The sequence below is a fragment of the Phyllobates terribilis genome, unplaced genomic scaffold (genome assembly GCF_046119375.1).
Source record: "Phyllobates terribilis strain yellow unplaced genomic scaffold, ASM4611937v1 Scaffold_5__5_contigs__length_657084704, whole genome shotgun sequence".
Classification (NCBI taxonomy): domain Eukaryota; kingdom Metazoa; phylum Chordata; class Amphibia; order Anura; family Dendrobatidae; genus Phyllobates; species Phyllobates terribilis.
The window spans coordinates 55,923,663-55,944,706 of NW_027362765.1; the positions used below are offsets into that span (position 1 = coordinate 55,923,663).

The 21,044-nt window shown below is 52.0% G+C and overlaps 1 protein-coding gene across 1 annotated transcript in view; it reads left to right on the forward strand.

The window, feature by feature from the left end:
- Positions 1-21,044, forward strand: part of LOC141271441 (uncharacterized) — a 233,171-nt gene that overhangs the window by 81,519 nt on the left and 130,608 nt on the right. The window lies entirely within an intron of this gene.

The window sequence follows — 21,044 nt, forward strand, 5'->3', positions numbered from 1 at the left end:
GTGGCATGCATAGGATTCCTGACCAAGAGACCTCCCACCTGCTCTCAGACATAACATTGCTGTTACTGTGGAAACCAGACCCCTGGGGTGCCACACACGCGCCGTACACTCCTCTCCGTACATGCGCCGCGCATTCCTCTCCATTCTCACGTAGCTCCATGCCATACATAAATATGGTACATGTGCGACTCCGCTCCATTCACCTCATACACTGAGGCCCCTGATCATGTGACCCCTGACTCCTCCCCTCCTGTGATCTCATCACAGGTCCTGTGCGCACAGAACAGCCATATATGTGGTGGGAGCTCTGCAGGTGGAGGTATGTGGAGATCCCCCATTACTGGGTGCATGGGACATTAACCCCTTCAGTGCTGAGACAAAGTAGGTGTATCTGTGTTGCTCCATTTGTACATGTGCAGCTCTGCTCCGCACTCACGCCTCACTCCATACACACTGCACATGCGCGGCTACTCATCATACATACACAGCGCTCTGTACACACACTGTACATGTGCAGCTCCTCTCCGTACATATACAATGCACACCGGGCTCCGCTCCTCACTCATCATACATATGTAGCTCTGCTCTGGACATAAGCCGTACACACGCAGCTCCGCTCCGTACACCTCGTACACACGCGGCTCCGCTCCGTACACCTTGTACACACGCGGCTCCGCTCCATACGCCTCGTACACGCGTGGCTCCGCTCCGTACGCCTCGTACACGCGCGGCTCGGCTCCGTACACCTCGTACACACACGGCTCCGCTCCGTACGCCTCGTACACACGCGGCTCCGCTCCGTACACCTCGTACACGCGCGGCTCCGCTCCGTACGCCTCGTACACACACGGCTCCGCTCCGTACGCCTCGTACACACACGGCTCCGCTCCGTACACCTCGCACACGCGCGGCTCCGCTCCGTACGCCTCGTACACGTGCGGCTCCGCTCCGTACACCTCGTACACACACGGCTCCGCTCCGTACGCCTCGTACACACGCGGCTCGGCTCCGTACGCCTCGTACACGCGCGGCTCGGCTCCGTACGCCTCGTACACGCGCGGCTCGGCTCCGTACGCCTCTTGCACGCGCGGCTCGGCTCCGTACACCTCGTACACAGCGCGGCTCGGCTCCGCACGCCTCGTACACAGCGCGGCTCGGTTACGCTCCGTACACCTCGTACACACGCGGCTCTGCTCCGTACGCCTCGTACACAGCGCGGCTCGGTTACGCTCCGTACACCTCGTACACACGCGGCTCTGCTCCGTACACCTCGTACACAGCGCGGCTCGGCTCCGCACGCCTCGTACACAGCGCGGCTCGGTTACGCTCCGTACATCTCGTACACACGCGGCTCTGCTCCGTACGCCTCGTACACACGCGGCTCCGCTCCGTACGCCTCGTACACGCGCGGCTCGGCTCCGTACGCCTCGTACACGCGCGGCTCGGCTCCGTACGCCTCGTACACGCGCGGCTCGGCTCCGTACGCCTCTTGCACGCGCGGCTCGGCTCCGTACACCTCGTACACACGCGGCTCCGCTCCGTACACCTCGTACACACGCGGCTCGGCTCCGTACACCTCGTACACACGCGGCTCGGCTCCGTACACCTCGTACACGCGCGGCTCCGCTCCGTACACCTCGTACACACGCGGCTCCGCTCCGTACACCTCGTACACGCGCGGCTCCACTCCGTACACCTCGTACACAGCGCGGCTCGGCTCCGCACGCCTCGTACACAGCGCGGCTCGGTTACGCTCCGTACACCTCGTACACACGCGGCTCTGCTCCGTACGCCTCGTACACGCGCGGCTCGGTTACGCTCCGTACATCTCGTACACACGCGGCTCTGCTCCGTACGCCTCGTACACGCTCGGCTCTGCTCCGTACACCTCGTACACGCTCGGCTCTGCTCCGTACGCCTCGTACACGCTCGGCTCTGCTCCGTACGCCTCGTACACGCTCGGCTCTGCTCCGTACGCCTCATACACGCTCGGCTCTGCTCCGTACGCCTCGTACACGCTCGGCTCTGCTCCGTACGCCTCGTACACGCTCGGCTCTGCTCCGTACGCCTCGTACACGCTCGGCTCCGCCCCGCACACCATCTGATCATGTGACCCGGTTACTGATCAGTACAGGAGGATTTTCTCCCCTGAATGTTCAGTGTCTTCTTCTACATCACAGGCAGATTGTACTGGAATAAATCCATCTCTATATATCTGGACATTTCTATGTTCCCAGATTCTGGGGACAAAATAAAGGGCGATTATTTTTCTTCCTACAAAATTACTAAAAATTAAGGGGAAACAAAATAATGACATTTTTATTGCACTTTAGACAAAACAACATCACAATCATATTTGTGTCCCTGTAATAGAAACGACCGGCACAATACAGCGATCAGATTATTTACAGTGATGGGTAAATGGCATAAGAAAATAGCGTGATTGATTTTTTTTCCCCATTAAACCCATAAAAAAAGTCATAAAAATGTAATGTTGAGGCGCATAAATGCTGTGGTATTTTTTTCTGCTGCTTTTTTTCTGCACATTTTCTGCAGATGTCCATACCACACGACACAATAACAGTATTCTGATTATTGCATTTCTTAATGCCTTTTCCCTCATTATTGATGCATTTTTGGAAAGGATTTGAAGCAGCATAGTATCAATAAGTTTTGATTCTGCACTTAAAAATGCAGCTGTGGTTTTTTCATTCTCAACATAGAAGTCTATAGAAAAAAGCACCAAATCCGTACAGTTCAGCAGCGACTTCAGAGGCCCCAAGGGCGGAGTTTTCATGAGGTCACATTCACTTGGACATTTATGCCATGTTCACATGTTACTGTTTTGTTTTAAAAGAAAATCTGCTGTGTTTAACTATCAAAGCAAAGTGGATGTGATTTCATGATGACTCCGTCCCCGGTGCTTCTAAAGACACAGCTGAACTGTGCGGCTTTGGTGCTTTTGTCTCTCTAGTTTAGGGTATATTGTATAAGGAGCTTAAAAAAACACTCAACCTCCCAGACCTTGACTAAAGCATCCGACAACTCCTGGACAGTCTGTGGTGCAACGTGACGTTGGTGGATGGAGCGAGACATGATGTCCCAGATGTGCTCAATCGGATTCAGGTTTGGGGAACGGGCGGGCCAGTCCATAGCTTCAATGCCTTCATCTTGCAGGAACTGCTGACACACTCCAGCCACATGAGGTCTGGCATTGTCCTGCATAAGGAGGAACCCAGGGCCAAACTCACCAGCATATGGTCTCACAAGGGGTCTGAGGATCTCATCTCGGTACCTAATGGCAGTCAGGCTACCTCTGGCGAGCAAATGGAGGGCTGTGCGGCCCTCCAAAGAAATGCCACCCCACACCATTACTGACCCACTGCCAAACCGGTCATGCTGAAGGATGTTGCAGGCAGCAGATCGCTCTTCACGGCGTCTCCACACTCTGTCATATGTGCTCAGTGTGAACCTGCTTTCATCTGTGAAGAGCACAGGGCGCCAGTGGCGACTTTGCCAATCCTGGTGTTCTGTGGCAAATGCCAAGCGTCCTGCACTGTGTTGCGCTGTGAGCACAACCCCCATCTGTGGACGTCGGGCCCTCATACCACCCTCATGGAGTCGGTTTTTAACCGTTTGTGCAGACACATGCACATTTGTGGCCTGCTGGAGGTTGTTTTGCAGGGCTCTGGCAGTGCTCCTCCTGTTCCTCCTTGCACAAAGGCAGAGATAGCGGTCCTGCTGCTGGGTTGTTGCCCTCCTACGGCCCCCTCCACATCTCCTGGTGTACTGACCTATCTCCTGGTAGTGCCTCCAGCCTCTGGACACTACGCTGACAGACACAGCAAACCTTGCCACAGCTTGCATTGATGTGCCATCCTGGATGAGCTGCACTACCTGAGCAACTTCTGTGGGTTGTAGAGTCCGTCTCATGCTACCACGAGTGTGAAAGCACAATCAACATTCAAAAGTGACCAAAACATCAGCCAGAAAGCATTGGTACTGAGATGTGGTCTGTGGTCCCCACCTGCAGAACCCCTCCTTTATTGAGGGTGTCTTGATAATTTCCAATAATTTCCATCTATTGTCTATTCCATTTACACAACAGCATGTGAAATTGATTGTCAATCAGTGTTGCTTCCTAAGTGGACAGTTTGATTTCACAGAAGTTTGATTTAATTGGAGTTATATTCTGTTGTTTAAGTGTTCCCTTTATTTTTTTGGGCAGTGTATGTAGCAAAATAGAAGAGAGCAGTCTTATTTAGTAGCTAAGATAGCAAACGCCTGCAGGCAATTAATAAAAGTCTACGGAATTAACCGCCTTCTGCGCTTTTTTCCTTCTTTTTCTTTCTATCATCTTTTTTACCCTTGTCTAAGTAAAATTTTTCCAGAGGAAGACCTAAGAATATCTCCACGGAATCGTCCCGCCAATTCTTTTCCTTTACCTCTTTCTTTTAGTGACCCCCAATGGCCCCTCAAAACACACATAAACCACACCCTTAGCTGTGTCATCAAATCGGATTGTATCCGCCTTTTACTTTTCAGTCTAAACCAAAACTGACATAGAGAAGGCAACACCACCTTCACCTGTAGGTCCGGTATGTGATAGCACCCAAGCATCCGTCGGAGATAAAGTCTGTCCTATCAAAGCTCCCCTATTCAGCTGGTACAAAAATTGTGACATATTCACTAACAAATCGTTTAGCCCCTGTACTTCTGCCTTGCCACGACCCCTTTCTGCGAAAGACCTGGGACCCACCGCCTGAATGAAAACGTGCTGCTATGACCTAAGAACATGAGGAAACTAGCAAGGTAAAGAAGCATACTTGCGAGGCTGCACAGGCACAGTGAATCCATCAGCCGAAGATCCCAAATCCAGATGTCCGTCACCCTTGTGTTCCAGGAGATGATTCTTCCAAATCCGCAGGTTGTTTACGGGCAGTGGCCCTAGCCATTATCAAGGCAGGGGGAACCGAAACGCCTGCAGCAGTCTCATCGCCGTCCAGGCCAGAAGCCCATCTCCTGATTACACTCGTGCTGATAGCTCCCTGGGACATACTGCTCCCGTCCGTGTCTGGCCCCTGCGTCTGACAGACCCTCTGACAGTAATATCATCAAGACTGCCTACCGTGTGAAGACTCATGTCCGGATGCCGGTGAGAAAACAGGCTGCACAACTGACTCACCTCGTGGTACCTGCTGCGTTGCTTGAATGGCGACATCTTGGGCCGCTCCATCTGACAGGCACCCCGACCAGAACATCGCTGGACAGGCCTGTTGCAGGGATGCGTTAATGCAGAGATCTGGAAGAAGTTGGTGGCACTACCAGTGTTGGCCGCGGCCACCTCACTCTTGCAGCCCCAGGCCGAAGGGAAGAACTCCTGCTGTGCTGCGGGCACCGATCAGTGGCAGTACTTCTACACCCGCTACCTGCAGGATCTCTGGAAGGGCTCCTATGCTTTTGCCTGCAACGAGGGGTAACTTTGGGACTTTGGTGCGGCTGGAGCATCTTTCTCTTCGTCTACCGGCCAGACGCCTCCGAACTGTATTGCTTCTGCTCACCTTCCAGCATGCCTACAACCTGCTCCTGCAGTCATGCAGTCATTATATTATAATATAATGTCATGATTATCGCAGCCCATGAAGGTCACACAGAACCACCCACTGTGATATAGCTCTCTGCTGCCCCCTGTCATCCAGACAATTACACGATTGGCAGACGATTAACGTAGGAGGTTGCAGGCTGTTTGCATTAACAGGCCAGTTATTGTAAACTAACAGTGAGTGTATGGTTTATACACCTCCGGATTCCAACACATGGTATATATGTATATACCCCCATACAATCACTTCTTACTTCACGATAAAGATTATTAGCTGTCACCACCAGTTGGGTTTTATACAGGCTGACTGGACGCCTGGTTCTGGTTCTGGTAGCATATGGCTTCAGGGTGCAATTTACAGAACAAAAAGAACAGAACAATTACATTTTATATTTAATTCAAAATGTTAGGAAGTGTTTATAAAAAAAAAAATATATATATATAACACCTGCACATGGAACTGTCAGGGCAGCTACCGGTATACTGGAACTTACAGCCACTAAGAAGAGCTTTGCAGCTGCTGTTAAACAGGGACCTACAGACATGAACTGTTTTTCCCCTGAGCTGCAGTGGACTACAATTCCCAGGGACCCTTGTTTCAGTCAGATGACACAGCCTGGAAGGATAGAAGGAGAGAGAGTGGATTTGAGGAGGAGGGACTTGGGGGAGGGAGCTGGGCATGAAGTGAAAGTGAAAGTTCAGAGGAGAAGGAGCGTGGCAGCTTGCTGTGAAAGACGGAGCGGTGTGGATCTGCATTCCTCTACGCTGCAGAGTGTGGCGGCCTCCTCTGAGATACCCGCACTGCTGGAGAGAGCGCGGTCCTGTCACCCTCTGAAGCAAGTTACATATCAAGGACTCGGAGAGTTCTGCCGGCACTCCCACTGTATAAAGGCCTGAATCCTGCCGCCCCCAGCTGGTGTCCAGAGACCCATCCGACTGTTTGAGACACACAGTGAGTGCCCTTCTGAGACTTGTGGTTCTACCAGCGCTATTTACAGTGAGTACACTACAACCCAGACTATTGACATTAATATTCATCTAAGTGCACCAACGGTTCTAATTTGCGCACCAACATCCGCGGCAACTGGGCCCCAACGTTTGGATTGAGTTAATACAAAAAGGGAAACCTGCTACGTTATATTTGCAGGGTCGGAGTGGAAGTAGATTGTGATGTGTATATGACTTTTATAGAGCACCATTACTTGTATTGTATGTTATTCCTTTACACCCACCTCAATTCTGCTGCATAGTGATAAACTTGTTAAACGGTTTTACTCCTGTTCCCTGTGTGTGTACTGAGCTGTGGCAGGGGCTTCCCGAATCAGCCCCTGGCAGAAGATAACCATCCTTCTGCAGTCCCAGAGAGAGAGCTCCAATCAAGATTCGGGTGGAGGCACTGCGCCCTAGAGAGGTGAGACCCCCCATAACACCCAGTGTACCGTAGTAGCCCTAAAGGGGTGTTACAGTGGAGGCACTGCTGAGATCCAGAACTAACACAGGAGTATTTACTATGGAGACTTTAACAGAGCAAGAAGTGTATTTGTGGTGTGAAGAGATGGATTTTACAGCTAAACAAAGCTTTGCAGTGAGTGGTGAGCTCTGTGATGCGTCTGATGAAGAGATACTGAAAATAGTTAACCGACTCGCTGAACTTGCCCACCCTAAAGTGGTTGACTGCAGGAAGGAAAAGGGGGGACAGTTACCCACAGCCCTGATCTCAATCGGGCAGATCTTGAGGAAAGAATACTTCCCAGCCATGATAGCCGTGTCCCCAGAGTATGGTCGACAATGGAAGATCACTTGGTCTATTGAGTCTGAAGTTGAGACCCGGCAACAGGAATCAACCGCTCAACCTAGAAAGACTAGTATATGTCCGCCCTCTATTCCACTTAGAGCCAGTCCTGAAGAGACAGCGGCCCCTGCTGATGTGCTTATGACAGCTATGGAAAAGTTAGTCAGTCAGTTTGCAAAGATGCAGCCAGAAGGGAACTACCGTCGTCTAAGAACTTTCTCGGGTGCCCTCCCCACCCCTGCTGGAGAAGAAGGATATGATACTTGGAAGGGATGTCACTTTACTGTGCTTAGAAGAATGGCAGTGCACTGATGCCGTAAAGAAGCAGAGAATAGTAGAAAGTTTGAAGGGTACTGCTATGGAAGTGGTGCAGTCTGCTTGGCGGAGAAAGGCACTAGCAACTTACCAAGATTATATGAGTGCTTTAGAAGATGCTTTTGGATCCCCCGAAGATGCTACTGATCTACTCTATAAAATCCGTACCACCTACCAACTGCCAGATGAGATGTCCGACTATCTATACCGACTAGATAAGCTGGTTCATAGAATAGTATCTAAAGGTGGAGTCAGCCCTAAAGAAGTTGATCAATGTCGTCTGGAACAAGTACTCAGAGGAGCTCTCACGCATGATCCAATTGCCCAGCGGATGAGGTCTTGTGATCAAGAGAAGATTCCTGGTTCTTTTCATGAGTTGCTTAAGGAAGTTCGCAAGGAGGAGGTTATTTTGGCCGCAAGAGAGAAGACATCCCCTCGGGTGACTACTGTTGCCCTGAAGCCAGCAGCCGACTGCCGAGAGATGGCACTGTTGAAAGTCATCGAGAAACAGGGGTAGCAGATTACACAATTGTTAAGTGCCCAGGCCAAGACAATGCAGCGGCTACAAAGTGCTGCGGAGGTAGCCGAGAAGCGAGAATGATGACCTCTGTAGAGTAGAGAGTAGGAAACCAGAAGGGTGCTTTGTCTGGGAGTCCAGGCCATATAGCTCGTCAGTGTCCGAAGAGGTGGAGCTCAAAGAACTCTTCACATTTTCCCCATCACACTCAGAGGCTGTCGGGAAACGGGAAAGGGGGCCAGTAGAACCCCATACTGAGCCCCCATCAGCAACTAAGACCTACTCTACCGTCCCATACAATAGTGCCTCATCGAAAACACTGCCTGAAGGTTTAGTGGGACCAGCCCCACATGTCCCCGCATATATCAATGGTCAACCTTGTACAGTATTGCTGGATAGCGGGTCTCAAGTGTCCATCATCTTCGAGGGATGGTATAACAGACGACTGTGAAATATGTGGGAGACATAGTCAGCAGAGAAGGAATTGCCACCGACCCCGCCAAAGTGGAGGCTGTTGTAAACTGGCCTAAGCCCACCAAACTGAGGGAGCTTAGGTCCTTTTTAGGATTTTGTGGATATTACCGAAGATTTGTGCCCCAGTACTCTCGGATTGCGAAGCCATTAACTGCCCTTACCCAGGGGTATCCCCCTTCTGGGAGGGCAGCCCACTCAAGGTCAGGAAAGAGGGTCTACTTCCGAGTTAATGAACCTTTTGGGAAAAGATGGACACCCATATGCGATGAGGCATTCGAGAAACTGAAGTCATATTTGACCCAAACTCCAGTGTTGGCCTATGCAGACCCCAGTAAACCATATGTGTTACATGTAGATGCTTCTCTCGATGGACTAGGAGGGATTCTCTACCAGGACCTTGATGGCTGTCTGCGTCCCATTTACTACATTAGTCGAGGATTGACTCCCAGTAAACGCAACTACCCAGCTCACACATTGGAGTTTCTGGCTCTAAAATGGTCTGTAGTGGACACGCTGTATGACTACTTCTATGGGGTACACTTCGTGGTTCATACCGACAACAATCCATTAACCTACGTGAGAACCACAGCAAAACTGGATGCCACGGGGTACCGGTGGCTTGCCGCACTCTCTTTGTACGATTTCAGCTTAAAATATCGACCAGGGATCAGTAACATTGATGCAGACACACTCTCTCGCCTGCCTAGGGAACCCTTAAATGAGGAAGAAGGAGGATGGATAGAGGTCCCTGCCCCTGAGGTGAAGACTCTGTGCCATAGACTTCAAACTAATGCCCTCCCTATGCAGTGCTGTGCTAAATTCTTAGGAGCATCCAGTGAAGCGCTCCCATTGTTGTACTGCCGAGTGACAAATGTAACCCCAGACTCTCTCCCTCAACTGACTCGTAATCAAGTCAGAAAGGCGCAGCAGGAGGATCGGTCGGTGGGGGTAGTCCGATGGTGGGTTAAGAGGGGCTGGAGGCCCAAAAAGAATGCATTAAGAATAGAGATGAGCGTTGTTCAACTCGAACTGTTCGCCAATCTCAAATTTGAGCTGTTTTGGGCGGTGTTCGAGTCGTTCGGCGAACACGAACGATTTGAAAAAAATTCGGCTGTTCGAGGTTATGTTCGATAACTGTTCGTGCACCAAAATCATAACTGGATTTTTTTCTCAGTAATGCTGAAAATTAATGTTAATTCGCAGTTTGAGTGTACAGCGGTGTGGGGGGAGGGGCAGGGGATGGATCTCTGCAGGAATAATGAAGATCTCCATTTTTTTTTCTCTTTCCCGCATTTACAGTGGGGAGGTGCAGTCTGTCAGCCTATCAGCAGAGCACACACGGAGCGAACTGCTTTTTTTCACACAAGCAAGGGCATGTGTCATTGGCAGTGTATGTCACATGTCCTTGCCCTATAAGACCCAGCCATTTTCCCCGTCGCCACCATTTTCTCACTGCTGCAGCTGCGTGTTAGACGGCACCGCTGTTGCTGTGTGCGCTATACCTTGTTAATTTCAAGCCAATTTTCGCACAAATCTACAGATAGCTTGGGAGTAGGGAATAGTTGTGATTGCAGTCCTTTTAAGGACTAGGTTACAGCATTTCCTACGACTTTTATCAGGCAGGTCTGTGCTCTTAAATAGATAGGTTGGGAGTAAAGACTAATTGTAATTGCAGTCCTTTTCAGGACTAAGTTACATCAGTTCCTATCAGTTTTTGCCAGGCAGGTCTGTGCCAGTGCTGTGCAAGTTTTTTTCACAGCATTTGGCTAAATCTAGCAAAGCTAATCCTTTTTGGCCTATTGCAGAGTGTGTTAGTCAGTGGAGTAGCCTATCTGTGTTGCAAGCTACACCACCTGTGTATAGAATACCAATTTTTTTACTGCACCTAGTGAAGTAAAACCTTTTGGGCATAGCATCATTCTATTAGTCCATCTATACTGACCTCCATCAGGTTGCAAATTGAATAGAATTTTTTTCTGCATCTAGCTCTGAAAAAATATTTGGGCTTCTAGCAGTGTGTGGGACTTGGTCTATTAGTCCATCTATACTGACTTCCATCAGGTTGCAAATTGAATATAATTTTTTTTCTGCATCTAACCCAGACAATAGTTTTGGCCTAATACCACAGTTTGGCCACTCAGCTCTGCTCGGTTCCCATCCATTGTTTTTTTGTGCAAACAACTCCAGAGTTGTGAATTAGTTAACCACCAAAATGAGTGGAAAAGGGCCTGCTGCTGGTGGAAAGGGGAATAGGCGTGTTGGGAAGGGGAAAAAAGGTTGTGTCCGTGGGGTAGGTGTTAAAGCAACAGTAACATCTGCAGAAGAAAGACCATCTTCCAGCCAAACTAAAATGTCTACTTCTTTTAGTGGACAATGTGATAAGATCCCTTTCTTACGGCCACACCAATCGCTACAAATTCCAGATTAGGCACAAAAACAGCAGGTGCTTCAACGGATATCAAGTGCTCCTTTAAGTGGGCTCTCCTCCACATCAACTTCAACATCACAAATACTCCAGTCCTCAGAGGTGTCACCCCAATCGCACTTGCTTCCTCACAGCTCCCAAATCTCCAGCTGCCCGTCTGAGTATGGGGTAGAACAGATGGTTGAGTCTGCAGAGCTGTTTACTCCTACTATAGCCTGGGAATCAGAGGTCGGCTCCAGCGCTTCTGTGAATCCAGACGAGGAAATGATCTGCACTGATGCCCAGAATCTTTATGAGTCGGATACAGGACCAGACGCAGAAGGTTCTGGCTATAACGTAGACCCTCATTCCCAAACTGTAACTCCTGTTGGTGGAGACAATGAGGAAGACTATGATAAGACTCAAATACCTGATTGGAGCGACAACTTTAGTTTTTTGTCAGGGCAGGAACAGGTTGGCTCTGAGGACGACGGGTGTGATAACACACAGGGTGATGATGATGAGGTTGGAGATCCCACTTACTGTCAACCCACAGTCAGCCAAGAGATGAGGTCAGCAGAGGAGGTGGAGGAGGATGCTAGTGACGACGAGGTCAGGTTGCGCCTTCCTGGACAGAGACATAGTGTAACGGGTCTGGGAGGTGGAACCTCTGAGCAACTATACAAGGGGGCGGTCCTTGTAAGGAAGCGGGTGGCTCCCAGGGAAGACGGGCAGGTAGTCACGGCAAGTGACAGGGACAGTCTCTGGGTAGAAGGGCAGGTAGTTACGGCAAGTGACAGGGACAGTCTCTGGGTAGAAGGGCAGGTAGTCACGGCAAGTGACAGGGACAGTCTCTGGGTAGAACGACAGCAGGCAGGTGGCTGGTGAGCGCTCCCAGGTGAGCGGGCGAGAGTCTCTGGACAGGCAAGTGGTCACGGCAAGTGACGGCAGAAACTCCAGGTAGACTAGCAGACAGGTAGCAGGTGGACGCTCCCAGGTGAGCGGGCAAGAGTCTCTGGACGGGCAGGTGGTCACGGCAAGTGACGGCAGAACCTCCAGGTAGGCTAGCAGGCAGGTAGCAGGGGAGCGCTCCCAGGTGAGCGGGCAAGAGTCTCTGGACAGGCAGGAGGTCACAGCAAGTGACAGCAGAGCCTCCAGGTAGGCTAGCAGGCAGGTAGCAGGTGAGCGCTCCCAGGTGAGCGGGCAGGCTGGTCCATAGACAGACTGACAGGTGTCGGAAGGCAGACCGTTGGACCGCAGGCTTGCAAGCAGGTAAGCGGATATCAGGCAGGTGACTGGCAGGTAACAGACAGGAATCTGGCAGGTGACTGGCAGGTAACTGGTAACGGGACCTGAGGGCTGAAGCAGAGTGAAGGCTTTGCAACAACATTGCTCGGGCACCTCCATTTTGGAGGAGGTGCCTTATATATGGTGAAGTCCTCCGGCCATTGGCCGGGGACTCCTTAGGACTGCGCGCGCGGCCCCTTTAAGAGAGGGGGAGTGCGCGCGCGCGCACCCTAAGCGCCGTGGCCGGGAAGCAGCGTGCGCTGCCAGCAGAGCGGGAGGAAGACGCCGGGCACGGAGCGGAGAGGTGAGGGGAACAGCGTCCCTGCCTAGCAGGAGGCAGGGATGCCAACGCTACAGTACCCCCCCTTTAGCCCCCCCCCTTTTTAGGCCAGAGAGAAATTTATCAAGGATGAGAGGGGCATGGATGTTCTCCCGGGGCTAACACGTTCTCTCCTCAGGACCAAAACCCTTCCAATCTACCAGAAAAAAGGTTTTTCCTCTTACCCTTTTGGTGGCCAGAATGTTCTCTACCTCAAACTCGTTCTCAGCGGAAACCGGAGCAGGGGGCGTACCTGTAGACTTGGAAAAAGAGTTAAGTACCACGGGTTTGAGGAGAGATACATGGAAGGAGTTAGGGATCCGTAAGTTGGCCGGGAGTTTCAATTTATAGGCCACCGGATTGATTTGTTTGATAACTTCCAGTGGGCCGATGAACCGAGGCCCTAACTTGTATGAGGGAATCTTGAGCCGGACATACTTGGACGAGAGCCAGACTTTATCTCCAGGATGGAATTGTGGAGGATCCAGGCGTTTTTTGTCAGCGTGTTTTTTCATCCGCTCGGACGACTGAAGGAGTGCGGATCGGGTACTCTCCCAAATGGAGGAGAATTCGCTAACGAGAGATTCCGCAGCCGGATTGTCCACCGAGGTGGAGACGGGAAATGGGATCCGAGGATGCTGACCGAAGACTACAAAAAACGGGGATTTGGTGGAAGATTCGCTCTCGTTATTATTGTAAGAGAACTCGGCCCATGGTAGGAGATTCACCCAGTCCGAATGGTGGGCATTAACGAAGTGCCGGAGGTAACTGGTAAGGTTCTGATTGATCCGCTCCACATGACCATTGGACTGTGGGTGGTAAGCGGAGGAGAAGTCCAGAGTGACATCAAGCAACTTACATGTGGCTCTCCAGAAGCGTGAGGTGAACTGAACTCCACGATCCGACACGATGTGGAGGGGCAGGCCATGGAGACGGAAGATGTGGCGGATAAAGTCTTTAGCCAGTTCGGGTGCAGACGGGAGGCCCGGCAGGGGAATGAAGTGCGCCATCTTGGAAAAGCGATCAGCGACCACCCAAATGACCGTACAACCGGCAGAGACAGGGAGATCCGTTATAAAGTCCATAGCTATATGCTGCCACGGGGCAGCAGGTACTGGAAGAGGAAGGAGGCGACCGGCTGGCAGGTGTCTCGGAACTTTGTTGCGGGCGCAGGACACACAGGCTGAAACAAAGTCTATTACGTCCTTGTGCAGGGTAGGCCACCAGTAATGCCGGGTAATGAGCTGGAGGGTCTTTTTCTGACCGGCGTGGCCAGCTAGCTTAGACGAGTGACCCCAGTGTAGGACCTTCTTCCGATCAGGTACTGTTACAAGCGTCCTTACCGGGAGGGAGACTATTTAGATTCACGGGGGCCACTTGCATTACTCTGGCGGGATCAATGATGTGCTTAGGTTCCTCCTCTAGATCGGACACCAGGAAGGATCGGGACAAGGCGTCAGCTTTGATGTTTTTGTCTGCCGGGCGAAAATGAAGAACGAAATCAAAGCGGGCAAAAAACAAGGACCACCAGGCTTGGCGCGGGTTAAGTCTCTGGGCGCTCTGAAGGTAAGCCATGTTCTTGTGGTCCGTGTAAATTATTACCGGGTGAAGAGCCCCCTCGAGCAGGTAATGCCACTCCTCCAGTGCCAGCTTAATGGCTAACAATTCTCGGTCTCCAATAGAATAATTGCGCTCATAAGAGGAGAAGAGTTTGGAGAAGAAGCCGCAAGTTACCATTCTTCCGGAAGGCGACTTTTGGGTAAGTACCGCTCCGGCTCCAGAGGAGGAGGCGTCAACTTCCAGGAAGAATTGTTTGTTGCTGTCTGGACGATGCAGCACCGAGGCGGAAGAGAAAGCCTGTTTTAAGGAAAGAAAGGCCTCCTCTGCTTTGGGCGGCCATTCTCTGGGATTTGTACCCTTACGGGTGAGCGCAGAGATTGGGGCAGTCCGGGAAGAGAAGTGCGGTATGAAGAGGCGGTAGTAGTTGGCAAAACCCAGGAACCGCTGAATAGCTTTCAACCCCTCTGGTCGGGGCCACTTCTGGATGGCAGACAGTTTCTCAGGATCCATTCGTAGGCCGGTCTGAGAGATTATGTAGCCCAGAAACGGAAGCGAGGTCTGCTCAAAGAGGCACTTCTCATATTTAGCGTAGAGGTGGTTCTGCCTGAGCCTGAGCAGGACCTGACGAACATCCCTCCGGTGTGTGAGGAGATCCGGAGAAAAGACCAAGATGTCGTCCAGGTACACCACTACGCAGGAGTAGAGAAGGTCCCGAAAGATGTCATTGACCAACTCTTTAAAGACGGCGGGAGCATTACAGAGACCGAAAGGCATTACCAGGTATTCATAGTGGCCGTCCCGGGTGTTGAATGCCGTCTTCCATTCATCCCCCTGACAGATACGGACCAGGTTATAGGCCCCATGGAGGTCCAGCTTGGTGAAGATTCTAGCCCCCCTCAGACGGTCAAATAATTCCGGAATAAGCGGAAGGGGGTATTTATTCTTCACCATGATCTGGTTAAGGCCTCTATAGTCTATACAGGGACGGAGTGAGCCGTCCTTCTTTTTGACGAAGAAGAAGCCTGCTCCCGCCGGGGAGGTAGATTTCCGGATGAATCCCCGGGCCAGATTCTCCTCAATATATTCAGACATGGACCGGGTCTCAGCAGCGGACAAAGGGTAAATGCGCCCACGGGGAGGAGTAGCGCCGGGCATCAGGTCGATTGGGCAGTCGTATGGTCTATGAGGGGGTAATGTCTCTGCCTCCTTTTTATTAAAGACGTCCGCATAAGACCAATAAGGAACCGGAAGACCAGGTAGGTTGGCTGGAGTAGGAGAAGGACGGACAGGATGGACGGGAACTTAACAAGTCTTATGGCAGTCCTGTCCCCAGCGAAGGACTTCTCCGGTCTGCCAATCAAGCACGGGTGCATGTTTCTGAAGCCAAGGTAGGCCTAGTAAGAGGGCGTGAGAGAGTCCAGGCAGAACATGAAAGATGATGCTCTGAGTGTAGCATTCCCACCTGCAGGGTTATGGATTCGGTGATGAGTTGGATGGGATGTGGTAAGAGGCCCCCATCCACGGCAGCAACAGATAAGGGTACAGCTAGAGATTTGGTGGGAATGCGGTATTTCTCTACCAGGGACTGAGAAATGAGATTTCCGGCAGCTCCAGAGTCAAGTTGGGCAAGTTCAAAATAACGGTTCTCCCCGCAGATGATAGAGACCGACAGCAACAGAGATGGAGAGGGTTTACTCTTGTCTAAGACGACCTCTCTGAGCGATCCTAGACACAGGCGTTTCCCGACCTCTCTGGGCAGGAACGGATCCGGTGCTCTTTACTGCCACAGTAGAAGCAGCTCCCCTCGGCTCGGCGTAACTCTTGACGGGTTTTGACCATCTTGGTCTGGTCGACCTGCATAGGCTCGGGAGAGTGCGCCGGGGGAGTAACGGGAGAAATGACGGATTTCTGGAAGGTAGGGGCTAGACGTGGAAACTTCCTCTCACGGGTGACCTCTTTGACGCGCTCCTGGAACCGGATGTCAATCCGGGTGGCAAGGGTTATTAAGTCGTCGAGAGTGGTAGGAATGTCCCGACCGGCGAGTTCATCTTTAATACGGCCGGACAGACCCTCCCAAAAGACAGACACCAGGGCGTCGTTATCCCAGGCCAGCTCCGAAGCAAGGGTACGGAACCGTATGGCATATTGGCCCACGGTGAGATTTCCTTGACGGAGGCGTAGCAGAGATGATGCGGATGAGGTCTTCCGTCCTGGTTCGTCGAAGACTTTCCGGAAGGCCGTGAGAAAGGCTGGCAGGTTGGACACCAGGGGGTCTCCTCTCTCCCATAGAGGATTTAGCCAAGCCAGTGCCTCTCCCGTGAGATGGGACATGATAAAGGCTACTCTGGTTCGGTCGGTGGAAAACTGGTGTGTCAACAGTTCGAAGTGCAGAGTGCACTGGTTAATGAAGCCCCGTTCCTGTCTGGGATCTCCACCAAAACGAGGAGGAGCGGAGAGGCGGGGACCGGGAAGAGATGCCATGGTGTTGATGGGCTGCGGCGGTGCCGGGGTAGTAAGTGTGCGAGTGGAGGCCGCTCCTGAAGAGGTAGTCAAAGTGTCCAGGCGGGAGTTAACACTACGCAGGTGACTCAGGATGGACTCCTGTTGGGACCTCTGACTGGAAAGTTCATGACATAGGTCCGAGAGCGAGGGAGCTTGGGTGCCACCGGATTCCATGGCCCGAGCAAACTGTAACGGGTCTGGGAGGTGGAACCTCTGAGCAACTTTACAAGGGGGCGGTCCTTGTAAGGAAGCGGGTGGCTCCCAGGGAAGACGGGCAGGTAGTCACGGCAAGTGACAGGGACAGTCTCTGGGTAGAAGGGCAGGTAGTCACGGCAAGTGACAGGGACAGTCTCTGGGTAGAAGGGCAGGTAGTCACGGCAAGTGACAGGGACAGTCTCCGGGTAGACGGACAGCAGGCAGGTGGCTGGTGAGCGCTCCCAGGTGAGCGGGCGAGAGTCTCTGGACAGGCAAGTGGTCACGGCAAGTGACGGCAGAACCTCCAGGTAGACTAGCAGACAGGTAGCAGGTGGATGCTCCCAGGTGAGCGGGTAAGAGTCTCTGGACAGGCAGGTGGTCATGGCAAGTGACGGCAGAGCTTCCAGGTAAACTAGCAGGCAGGTAGCAGGTGAGCGCTCCCAGGTGAGCGGGCAAGAGTCTCTGGACAGGCAGGAGGTCACGGCAAGTGACGGCAGAGCCTCCAGGTAGGCTAGCAGGCAGGTAGCAGGTGAGCGCTCCCAGGTGAGCGGGCAGGCTTGTCCATAGACAGACTGACAGGTGTCGGAAGGCAGACCGTCGGACCGCAGGCTTGCAAGCAGGTAAGCGGATATCAGGCAGGTGACTGGCAGGTAACAGGCAGGAATCTGGCAGGTGACTGGCAGGTAACAAGCAGGAATCTGGCAGGTGACTGGCAGGTAACTGGTAACGGGACCTGAGGGCTGAAGCAGAGTGAAGGCTTTGCAACAACATTGCTCGGGCACCTCCATTTTGGAGGAGGTGCCTTATATATGGTGAAGTCCTCCGGCCATTGGCCAGGGACTCCTTAGGACTGCGCGCGCGGCCCCTTTAAGAGAGGGGGAGCGCGCGCACGCGCGCCCTAAGCACCGTGGCCGGGAAGCAGCGCGCGCTGCCAGCAGAGCGGGAGGAAGACGCCGGGCACGGAGCGGAGAGTTGAGGGGAACAGCGTCCCTGCCTAGCAGGAGGCAGGGACGCCGACGCTACACATAGTACTGGAAGCACGTCAACAACTGCATCCTCAAACACAACTCTGCCTCTGACCACAAGTCGTGGTGGCTCTTCAGGTCGCATGGGTGCTAAGCCTTGCATAGCCTGGGCATTTTTTCAGATCGATAAAGATGACCCAACTCGTGTTATCTGTAACATTTGTCAACAAAAGCTAAGTAGAGGCCAAAAAATACATAGTTTGAGTTCTTCATGCATGAACCGGCACATGGACATGAAGCATAAGTTGCAGTGGGAAGCTCACTGTGCTACAATGCGGTCTAGCCGGCCGGGCCAACCACCGTCTGCCACATCTTATGCATCTGCGGCCTCTTCATCCTCTGTGACTGGGGGGACAGCAGTCACGCCTGTTTTGGGTCGCAGACCTGCCACCTCTTTACCCGCAACAGCCAGCGTGATTGGCAGGTCATCATTTTCTTTGGAGGTGGTAACACCAGCTGGTGTTGAGCACTGTCCGACATCGATAGCACCACCTTTGGATCAAGGCAACCTAACATGTCCGCCTGCATCTTCCTCACAGACCGGCAGTTTGCCGGGGACACCCTTATCAACCCCGTCTAAGCACAACAGCCAGCCCTCGGTCCCTCAGATGTGGACAAGTAAAAGACCATTTCCTCCTAGCCATGAGAAAGCTAAGAGGTTGAATTTCACCATCTGCAAGCTCTTGGCTACAGAAATGCTGCCTTTCTGCCTGGTGGACACAGAGGATTTTCGAGACCTTATGTCCGTCGCAGTGCCCCAGTACCAGATGCCCAGTCGGCACTACTTCTCAAAGAAAGGTGTGCCTGCGCTCCACCAGCATGTCGCGAACAACATCACTGCTTCTTTGAGAAACTCTGTGTGTGACAGGGTGCATTTCACCACAGACACTTGGACGAGTAGGCATGGACAGGGGCGTTACATGTCGCTGACTGGACACTGGGTAACTATGGTGACAGCAGGACAAGGGGCTGCTGTCCAAGTCTTGCCGTCCCCACGAGTTGTGCGTCAATCCTCTTCATCTCAAAGTTCCTCCACTGCTTCTGCCTCCTCAACCTCCTCTCGGTCCTCCACCTGCACCCAAAGCCTGTGTGGTCATGCCACAAGCTTTCTAACTGCACAGAAGGGATCCTGCACACCTCCTTACTATGCTGGCAGTAGGGCTCAACGTCATCAGGCGGTTTTTACTTTGAAATGTCTGGGAAATGTGAGTCACACAGCTGAGGAGTTGTGGTCCGCTCTGGAGAACCAATTTCATGAATGGTTGTCTCCACTGGACCTGAAACCAGGGAAGGCCGTGTGCGACAATGTTGCAAACCTGGTTGCGGCCCTTCGCCGGGGCAATGTCACACACGTGCCTTGTATGGCTCACGTATTGAACCTGTTTGTCCAGCAATTTTTAGCCCACTATCCCGGACTAGATGGCCTTCTGCAGAGGGCACAGTCGCTGTGTGCTCACTTCCGCCGTTCGCATCCCGCAGCTCAGCGACTTACATCTCTACAGAAGTCGTTGGGCCTGCCACTTCACCGGCTAAAATGCGATGTGCCTACCCGGTGGAATTCAACTCTGCACATGTTGCAGCGACTGTGGCAGCACCGACAAGCCCTGGTGCAATACGTTCTGACGTATAGCCTGGGCCAACGAGATCCAGAGGTGGGGCAAATCACGCTGGAGGAGTGGTCTCAGATCAGGGACCTATGCACCCTTCTGCACAGTTTTGAAATGGCGACGAAGATGTTTAGTGCTGACGATGCCATTATCAGCATGACTATTCCGGTGATTTACATGCTGGAGCACATGTTAAACAGAATTCGGAGTCAGGTGGTGGCACAAGAGGAGGTGGAGGAAGTAGAGGAGGAGGAGTTGTATGCGGAAGGGCTAACAGACGGTCGGCAGCACCAAGGCGGCAGGCATGTGAGGGTGGGGGAGATGGTTTCACCAGGGCGCATGGTAGCAGCCAAACTAGTGAGGAAGGTGCAGGAGCCCAGGAAGAAGTGGAAGACGAACTGATGGAAGACTCATCAGATGAAGGAGACCTTGATCACATTTCTGTTGTGCGAGGTTGGGGGGAGAGGATAGAGGAAGGAAGCATGATTGTTACCTCGCCACCAACACAACAGGGACTTGGTGCTCCTGGATGCGCAACACACATGAGTGCCTTCTTGCTGCACTACCTGCAACATGACCCTCGAATTGTGAGAATTAGAAATAATCCTGACTACTGGGTTGCCACACTGTTAGATCCCCGGTACAAAAGTAAATTTGCAGAAATTATTCCTGCCATAGAAAGGGATGCACGCATGCAGGAGTATTAGCAGAGACTGTTGCAGAATCTTACATGTGCTTTTCCACAAAACACCAGTGGTGCACGTAGTGAATCTCACAGTTCCAACTTGCCAACCGTGGGACCGTCGAGTGTTCAGCACTCAAACCGTAACAGAAACACAGTATCTGCTGGTAACATCAATTTTGCGGAATCATTTCACCACTTTTTTAGCCCATCCTTTGCAAGGCCACAGGAGACAATAAGTCTGACACATAGTCAACGCCTAGAGACGATGGTACAGGAGTATCTCCAAGTAAACATTGAAGTCATGACTGTGTCACTGGACCCTTGCTCTTTTTGGGCTTCCAATCTGGATAAATGGCCGGAGCTCGCCACTTACACCTTGGAGATCTTGTCATGCCCCGCAGCCAGCGTTCTGTCTGAACGTGTGTTCAGCGCTGCTGGTGGTGTGCTGACAGATAAGCGCACGCGGCTCTCCACTGATAATGTAGACAGACTCACGTTCATAAAGATGAACAAATCATGGATCCGAAACGACTTTTCTACCCCTGTGTCATCCTGGGGAGAGTAAAAGCTTGATGATTGGTTAAAATCACCTCACCAACCGTTTTAAGCTTTCAAATTACTAATCATGTTTATCTTTATCTTGGCTGGAAAATAATTTGGGCTTTGTAGCAGTGTGCAGTAATGATTCTATTAGGCCATCTATGCTAAGCTCCACCAGATTTAAAATTACTAATCATGTTTATCTGTATCTTGGCTGGAA